Raw genomic sequence first — 9,293 nt, 5'->3', positions numbered from 1 at the left:
GACAAAGATTATCTATGCTGTTTTTTGCTAGACATTTAGATTTGTTTTTAATGAGTTTGTTAAACCATAAGTTCAATCACATTGCTTTTTACACGTTCTGTCCTCAATTGTATGACTACCCAATTAGGCAGAAAACCCCTAATTGATTTGAAATATTATTCATACGGTCATTTTTTTCTTTTTAACCGGTGAATTATTTATAACAATACAAAATACTCTATTGCCTATGCCACATTTAGAACATTTTGTATTTGATTTTTCGTTTTTTTTTATTCTCCATAGCTGTTCAATGTCATTTTTGGTTGGGTAATCAGACTGTTGTCATTAGCGTGCCTCTAATGATCATACAGGAGTACCAACTTATAAGCCTGGTGTCTTTTATGAAGTCTTTAGTATAGTAAGGTCAGTTTAATTTGCGCAAAAAAGTCTCCCTTTTCTTTACTAGACCATTTGTTATAAAAATTTAGCCAAGTTTTAAAACCTGTACAGTGCAACTACCAACATGATGAATATTGCTTGATCAAGAAAATCGAAAACCTAAAGAATAAAACTTCTTCCTATAATTTATTTACAAATCAATAGCATTGGCTATTAGTATTACCCCTGAGTATGCTTAAATTCGTTTAGATTAATACGTTCAAATCGTTTAAATTTTAATTTTTGTCGGCTGTTATTTTTAATGTGTTTCGATTTCGTAGTTCAAAAGATGTCATGAATTTTGTGGAAATGCTGTTATGATGTGGGCGGGAGTTTATCAAAACACTACATGAGTTTATCATATTAATGGTTGTTGTTATTTTTCCCATAGGTGTATGAACATAATCGGTCGTAAGACAGACAATGATCATATATATTACCTTCAACATGGTCATGTTCTGTTACAGCTTCTGTGGTAGGTAATATTCTTAAACATCCTATCACGTGGTCACATCTAAAATAAAGATAATTGATAAGTCTGTTCTGATTATTACAGTTTGTTTAGACTCGGGGACAAGGTTTAGAAAAAAAGCATATCCTTGAATAAAATGTTCACATGCACTTCTCTTTCTAGGAGATAGTTCATGTTTTTATAACCTTTTTCTTATTTTCTTATGTTCGATTAAAATAAAATAGAAAAACTGTGTGGATAAGGGATAATGGCAACACTTGGTTTTGGTTTGCCTCGCCCTCACTTGTGAAAGTGGGGGGGGGGGGCGATTTTCGCCTTTCTCCATTGACTTATCTTTTCATATATGTATATCAATGTATATGTATACCCCTATACTAAATAAAATAAATAACTGAATAAAAACTAAAACAAATCATCCGAACTAACAAACATAAAAAAACAACGAAACTAACAACAAATAAATATATCAATACTGGTAACATATCTAGGATAATTTTTTAAATTTCAACGACGAATTGAAATAAGATAATCGTAAATATGCATGTGTAAATTTGAAAAGCATATATATGAATCTGAAAATCAAATTACCTTTTTTTCCAATAAATTGCAATGAAAACTGATGGATTTCGTCGAGTTTTGAATTTTTGCATCTACTTAATTTTGGAAATCAAATGTTTCAATTAATTTTTGTGCTAATTGGTTTGGGTGAAATTTCAGCAAGACCATGTGACACAGTATGTTTTATTTATCTAACGTTGACGCTAATTAGGCACTTTCACAATTCAAAAAGAATAAATTCATCCATTGCACCAGAAACTATTTTTTTTCATTATGAATTTTGGTAAAATTAATTAAGTAAAGATATTCAATCACATTTCCACAGGACAAACTGATTTTTAAGTAAATAAAGGTCTTGCAGACTTTTAATTAATAAACATATGTAAATCATATGTATTGCTAGAATAATAGATAATAAAATAATGTTATTGGTAATTTATTCATACAAGTGTAGATGTTGGCACATGTTGCCCATACAAATGTTAATTGTACTTGATACTTAAACTTTATGATTTGTGTTCATAAAGACACTATGTATTTTCATTTAATTTCTTCCCCTGCATACAACGTAGAAATAAAGAAGTAGTGGTAATAAGGAGAAATCGCATAGAACCAACGTATGTGAACATAGGATACCATGTAAAGATGTCCCTATCGTGTGTCAATGTTCAGTAAACCCATAAATCGTCCTCTGGCATACACTTTGAACATGTATTTTCACAAACAACATGTTTTATTCAAATAACAAGAGGAATTGATTCCAGTATTTAAGAAACTACCTTTACAAAAACTTTTAAATTAACAAATATACTCATTGCTCATTATCAAACTTTTGAATTAACCCTAGCTGTTAGGTTATATACTAACATGTTATACTAAAAGATATTTAATCATGTGTTGGTGTGTTTAATGTGAGTATAAAGTTTCAATTTGATGTCACCTTTTTCTAAATATTATTAATTTCCAATGCATGTTATTCTTTAAAATTCTATTATCGTGTCCATTTTTCTTTATACGATTTCTGTAGCATGTTATTTTGTATTGTCAACTTAGAAAATGATATAAGAAAATATTTCGACAGCATGTTTCATATAAACGATATTTTTTTTCTTCTTTATAAGATCATGTCGGACAGAAGGTAGTTCACTCTTTTCTAAGGTCACAAAGAACAGCATCAATTAAGAAATGTTAAAACATTTTTGTTTGTTCCCAATTTATCCAACTGCAAATGATACATTTTCATGTTCTTTTTAAAAATTTGATGTTATTATTTTGGAGATGAAAAATAAAACCTTCAATTGTTAGTGTATGCAACAACCTTTGCGCAAGTTGAACTGACTAATGAGTAAACAATATCTAGCAGACAATGACAATTAATCAAATATACTTACTTTTCATCCATTTTACAGTAACACTTCCTCATACATTTTCTTCCGTAGAATCCTCTGTGACAAGGTCTGCATTGGGAGCCATCCAAAGATTCAAATCCGTCCATACACTCTGTTGAAACTCAAAAAGTTAATTCCATACACCAGTGGTGAGGAAAGTTTTTCTAAGAAACTAAGTATGCATGTACACATCTTTTTTAATCTTTTATACAAAAGAACCAATTTTAGTCAATTTAAGGAAGTTCGCTGCTCAGTTTCAAAATAAACAGATATTCAGTAAACTAGTATTTTTTGATAGATGATAAATTGAGGAATCAAAATAGGAAAAAAAATATAGGGGTCCAAGTGCTTGCTTTATAGGTAATAGCCATTGGAATTCTTGCAGGAAATGTTCTCTCTTGACTTTTCATAGCTTTATTATTGAAAAGATAAAGTTTTCAAAAACTATCAAAAAAATAAATAAAAAATTATAAGACTTTTTCAAATGACTTATAAGTATACATGTTAAAGGTTTATAAAAAAAAGAAAAATGGGGGTTCATGGGCAAATTATTTTAAGGCATTCGAATGGATATAACAAGAGGATTTTGAAAATCTGACAAAAGTTGCAAAACACGACAAGCAAACATCCTTCAGAAAATGCCTTGTGTAAAACTAAAATAGATGATAGCTGTTTTCTTTACTTTACACACTTTTCGCGGGTTTATTTTCGAATGCACTCTGCATTATTTATGAATATGAAATTTCCAAAATCACATTTCCAATTCCGTTTATTTTCAATTATTAAATTTATATTATTGTGTTCTCGAATTTGGCCATCATCTTAACTTGCATATAAAATACGACACACTTTTTAAAATCAATTCAAAGAGCCCTTTAAAACGTTGACATTAGGAACTCCGTATCCGAATAAAATACAGTCATAGAATAACCAAAATACCACTGTAAAATTATAGGAAGATAGATTAAAAAATCACAGATCATAATAATGAACGAATATAACAAGGAGTTGCAAATTGTAATGAGTTTCCGTTCAAAAAGGGGATTTTAATAGTTTTATTTCAGTGTAATCTCGGTTAGTTCTGCCAAAAATGTTCGTAATTGTTTTGTGTTGATATTTGTCAAATGAACTGCGTCATTGTTTTTGTCTTCGAAAAAAACATATTTAAGCGCCACAAATGTCGGGCAAATAAAGCCTATACCGTAATTGGCGCAACTTTTAAGACCTTAACGCTCCAGTTTTAATGCTCTTCAACTTCGTATTTGAGTTTGTCTTCAAACTAGTTTGGTTTTCCGTTTTATCTTCAGTTATGTGTCTTATGTATTCGAAATGCAATGCAGATATATATAAGCCTGTCATGTTTTGAGTTTTTACAACCATCGATTCGTCACTATTGGTTGGTGATTCTTTCTAGAGGGTAGTCTTCACATTTGTCTTTGATTTGTTCACTTTTCCACAGTACCATAGATAAAATCGTAAATTATTCGAAACGATTCATCTATACTATATATGTCCAGATGTGAATTACTTAACCTTACTTTAACACAACAGTAGGTAATTTGGGTTTTTGATGGCTTCAGTGTCGTATTTGATATCAGTTTTATGTACAATAAACATACGTATTGCAATCAGGACTATCATTTTCACATAAAATATGGTATGATTGTTCATTTACTGTAGTAAGAATGTTGTTTAAGATTCTTTAGATAGTTGTCTTACAGTCATACCATATCTATTTTTTGTTTTGTAATGTATTTTATAGAATTGTATCACAAAATCAAGCCTGATACCTTCTTCTTAAGTAAACTTCTGACAGCGTTTGCTTGGTAATAATGTGATGTCTATTGCTGCCTATCTGAAGTATTTAGCACTAACATACAGCTATACATGTACGATTCACACATTTCCATTATGTTCTATTTTGCTAGATAATACCATTTTCGTCTATATCTGTTTTTACAATTTTTTCAGACAAATTGAAGTAAGAATAAAATAATGCTTAAAAAACTATCTTCTTGAAACGAAAATGCTAATGCGGCGTAAAGCAACCAACAATCAATCAATCTTCAAACGAAGAAAGAAAAAAAATTGCATCTAACTGGCACCTCATTGACTTGATCTGATCTCTTAAAATCTTATATATAAAAATACTTACCGACACAAACACCATTAATCATTTCGTAATTATCGCAACAAAAATATATTCTTTTTCCAAATCTAAAATTAATAGAAATATGTTTATGACAGACATTAATATATCACACAAAAATTATCTAATGCTTATTAGAAAATATATCCTACTAATGACGTTACCCAATGAAGTTCTTATAGTTTCAAAAATGCATTGATTACAAACTAAAAATTCAATGTACAAAATTTATCAACGAGCATTCCGTACTGGAAGGGCACGTATGATACATTTCGAAACGTAATAAGCAACAAGTTTGAAATACAGAAAACAATAAACCAATGAGCCTGTCATGAACAAACGAGGATCCTGACTTTTGACAGGCATACATAGAATGTGTAGAATATAATATCAACACATGAGTTTTTGTCTGATTGCAAATGAGACAAATTTACACTATTATCCAAATAACGGAGTGTGATTATAAACGTTTGTGAGCGCTCACTTTTTCCTAGTCTGTATATGTGATTTACAGCGCCATGCAATACCACACTGTATACAGGAAGAAATTATATAAAGAGACAAACACAACAAATAACCGATCTAGCAGTACTCGGAGTAACTGACAGCTATTTTTACAGCAATACAACTCATACACAAATATAGTTTTCAATATAGTTAGTAGAAAACTATTATGACACAAATAGAATTTACCAAATTGAATATAAAACCAAACTCGATTTACTGATTCAAATAATTCATTACACTTACACTGTTAAGTTGTTTATCTGTACTGTATTCCTGTCAATAGTTGTAATTTAGGCGGTAAATTTTAAAAGCCATAAATCCCGGTTTAAATGTTTTTTTAATGTCCTGTACTAAGTCAGGTTATAGTAAAATCACAAAAATATTGAACTCCGAGAAAAAATCAAAACGGAAAGTCACTAATCAAATGGCAAAACGAAATGATAAAACTCAACAAAAGAATGGACAACAACTGTCATATTCCTGACTTGGTACAGACATTTTCAAATGTAGAAAATGGTGGATTGAAAGTAACTGTTTTATCAGACAATATGTTCCAATTTATGTCGGAGTTCGCTTTCGTTATATTAACTATGATTTTTTTTTTATCTGTAATTGTTACAGGTGTGTTACGTGTCTGGCTCCTCCGGGCAGTGAAGTGGCTAAAACTTCATCATTTTACAATCATCGTCCAGGATATATGATATAAGCTTTTGATTGAACAGAGATATGAAATAAACAGAACTTCACATTGTATTCGCAAGTAGCCAAAATATAATTAAAATACAGCCAAATGAACAGGAAAGGAAAAATTATATAACATTTTTAAGTATAAAAAGTAAACATGGGAAATGTAATTCTAAAATTTCGTTGCGTTTCAGACCTGAGTAAACCGTGTCGCTAAACATGTTGAAATGCTAGATTAGTTGCAATTTATCCCGAGTGTAATCTTCAAATCTTACATATTTTAAAAGAAAACTCCCTCGTACACCTGTACAATATTTGTCTAACGTTGTTTTAAAACGAAAGCTTCAGAATTTTGGATTATGATAAATAGAAACCCCTGTTTCTTTTATACTATAAAATGTAAATGTAGAATTAATTAGAATAGGATGGTAAATTTGCCCTGTTGATTATATCAGAGGTTCTTGCTGTTGTAAAACCAACCTTTCGAGATCCACTGTAAAAAATGTGATTAAAGGTATGTTGATTTTTTATCGTTAGTCAGGGTAAGGTATATATTTAAAAGTAAATGACAATCATAAGCTGTATTTAGTAATTAAAAGTATATATGAAATTGCAATATAGCAGGTCTAGCTAGTAACCTTGTCATGTATGATAACGTGTATTTTCTCATATTACTGAATATTTTTTACTTTGTTCCAACTTCTCCTGGAAGGTAAGATATACAAATTTAAACAAAAAGTAACGGTTTAACACATCGTTTTAGCTTCTAATTCAAACATGTTATATGATATTTTACCTGTCAATAGTGACACAGCTGCCATTAAAAGATTCCACTGTGTTTAATATTAACAGTAGATAAATGAATATCATCATTGCTAAACATTGATGAAGGCGTTTTACGAAAATATTTGATAATATTGTTTGGCTTTATCAGGAAATATTTTCGTAGCAGTTAAGTGTTTTAGGAAATTCATATCATAAAAACCATGTGTGTATTACTTCGCAAAATTAAATACTTTGTTAATAATCAAAGTTAGTAATAGGGATTAGTTCAGAATGAGAATCTAATTAAGTCGTTTTCTCATTGAAAACAACTGCACTTGATTTTGGTTATATAAAAACATCACATATATAATGCGTAGATCTTTTTTCTTATTTTGCAGCCGATCGTGCAAGGGCTGTATAGACTGTCCAGGTCGTTAAAAACTTTCATTTGTTATTTTGCAGTAACATGTAAACCATCGTGTTGGGGAACATTTCTGTGTGACTTGTTGATACTTTCTAACATAAATTGTTAGTGATGTATAAGAGTTGGAAAAGCGACAAATTGCTGCTTCAGGATCTAAATTGAATATTTTCAACAAGACACCCATCAGTATAGTGTGTTTTCATTACAATTCAGATGCTCTATTTAAAGTCAGAACATTTTAACATCAGCGGTGCGTTTAAACTGACCTACACACTATTATATAAACCAGATATATCATGCACAATTAGTATAAACATATCATAGAAAACGGGACGATAATGTGGTTCGGATGATCAATACATATATTGATCTTCTATGAAAACACATATTTGATAATGGTCAACTTATTCATAATGAACATAATGAACATAGTATTGTCTTTACAAAGATTTGTTTTTGTTAAATTGAAACACAAATTATTGCGTATTGCTAATTTCTATAGTCTTCTAATCTCTCCATATCATCTACTTATATATATTGGACATTTTACAAGATCATACTACTACGGTAGGATTGTCTATGAAGCCTATACACATAATGTGGTGGATGTGTACTTATAGATTGATAAGTTTTTATTAACTTATAAATATACGATACAGAAGAAGGGGCAGATAATAACTTTTCAAAACTGTTCGTGTTGTTTTCGCCACTTTGGTAACCAGAACGTTGTAATTTTTTCGCGATGTTTCTAATAAGAACGTTAACATTTCGCGACGTCGCTTTAAAAGAAGTCATATTTCGAGGATAATTCACTGACGTCATTAATTTCGGTTTCGGTTTCAAAAAAGTACCTGCTAACACTGTAAAAAAGTGGCAATATCGTTTCTAAAAGACGGAGAAATCCGCCGAAAAGCAGTGAGATTAAAGGAAATACCCGAGGGGTACAAAAATAAATCAAATACAATTTTGCATGACCAAATAAAAAAAATGGTGATACACACAGAAGAAAGTACTGACAGTATAACATGGAAAGACGGAAGAAGAATTGTGGAGCATTTTGGTCTAGCACTGTAACATGCTGAATAACATTTTACCAATAGTACAATACGGAACCAAACGAACTGGAATAGCTAATTATGAGTATTGGTAGCTGATTAACGTCCAGCGGCAAATATTTAGTTGCATATTTATGACATCCAAGTGTTATTTGAATGAAACTTAAAGAAATGAGAACACGAATCAACCCGTGATTAATGAGAAAAATTTATCAAAATCTATGGCGCATAGGGTGGCCGAATCGGTTTTGGTGTTGAAATCCATACACAAAAGTCATTACTACGGCGTTTTGTAAAGCTGTGCAATATTTTTCATAACGAGAACAGTTATTTTAATTTATTGATAATGAATTAGAAGTTAATAATACTATTTTGAACTAAAAAGCATCAGACTCAAAATAGTAAAGCTTGTGTCTTTTTTTTTCTTGTTTAGCATTTGGCAGCCTCAAAATTTTACGGAGAATTGTCATTGTAAGGCCAAATTCATACGTATACGCCGTTAACAAAGGTTATGTAACTTTTCTGTTGATAAAGACATCGTTCAATATTATTCTCTGATACCGGCTGCTACACTTCCTAAAAAAATATATTACAACTTCATTTTCGGTCGATTGATGCAATAATGACACGAGTTAAATTGCACAAAACAGCTCTTATTATAACAAGAAGTGCTGCTTATAATTTAAATTTGAAAGATGATTTTCATTTGAATGTAAAAAAAATTTATCAAAGTTTACGGATTCTGCTTCATTTAACTAGAGAAGCTTGACAGTTAGAAAAGAAGGACGAAAGATACCAAAGGGACAGTCAAACTCATCAATCGAAAAATAAACTTACAACGGCATGGCTTAAAATGAAACAGACAAACAGACAA

The 9,293-nt window shown here is 30.5% G+C and overlaps 1 long non-coding RNA gene across 1 annotated transcript; it reads right to left on the bottom strand.

Annotated features, from left to right (window-relative positions):
• Positions 1-857: 857 nt before the first annotated feature.
• Positions 858-7,032, bottom strand: LOC134696755 (uncharacterized). The gene is made up of 4 exons (XR_010103007.1): positions 6,972-7,032; positions 4,991-5,052; positions 2,839-2,947; positions 858-931 (listed from the first exon to the last, which is right to left on the bottom strand). It is a non-coding gene; the product is annotated as an uncharacterized LOC134696755 (long non-coding RNA).
• Positions 7,033-9,293: the final 2,261 nt, after the last annotated feature.

Source organism: Mytilus trossulus, chromosome 14 (assembly GCF_036588685.1).
Source record: "Mytilus trossulus isolate FHL-02 chromosome 14, PNRI_Mtr1.1.1.hap1, whole genome shotgun sequence".
In the NCBI taxonomy this organism is placed as follows: Eukaryota; Metazoa; Mollusca; class Bivalvia; order Mytilida; family Mytilidae; genus Mytilus; species Mytilus trossulus.
Note: the sequence above shows the minus strand (reverse complement) of the source record. Positions and strands in the feature narration are given on the sequence as shown.